Source organism: Penaeus monodon, chromosome 15 (genome assembly GCF_015228065.2).
Source record: "Penaeus monodon isolate SGIC_2016 chromosome 15, NSTDA_Pmon_1, whole genome shotgun sequence".
Lineage (NCBI taxonomy): Eukaryota > Metazoa > Arthropoda > Malacostraca > Decapoda > Penaeidae > Penaeus > Penaeus monodon.
Window position 1 is genome coordinate 17,580,071 of NC_051400.1, and position 357 is coordinate 17,580,427.

Genomic DNA, 357 nt, shown 5'->3' on the forward strand with positions numbered 1-357 from the left:
AGTATTGTGCACGTGCTTGCGTGTATTTAGCATGAAAATATTCATATACATCGTATATATATAAATTTTAATTGTTTAATCCTCTGCACAGCTATAAATAAATTCTTATGTAAAGCGCCCCTACCAATTCAATAAAAAAATACCCACTTCAAACTAAATAAATAATACATACATATTCTCACCTTCTGCAGAACAAAAACATTCCTCGAGTGTTTTACTATCGCTATCTCCTTGCAAGAACACAGATCCCATTCATTAGTTTCATCCAACAATGCCACCTCAGCTAATTAGCCACTGCGAATTAACCGATCTCCCAGGTGAGTTAAACATTAAGATCGGGGGCTCGAGTTGCTCTCA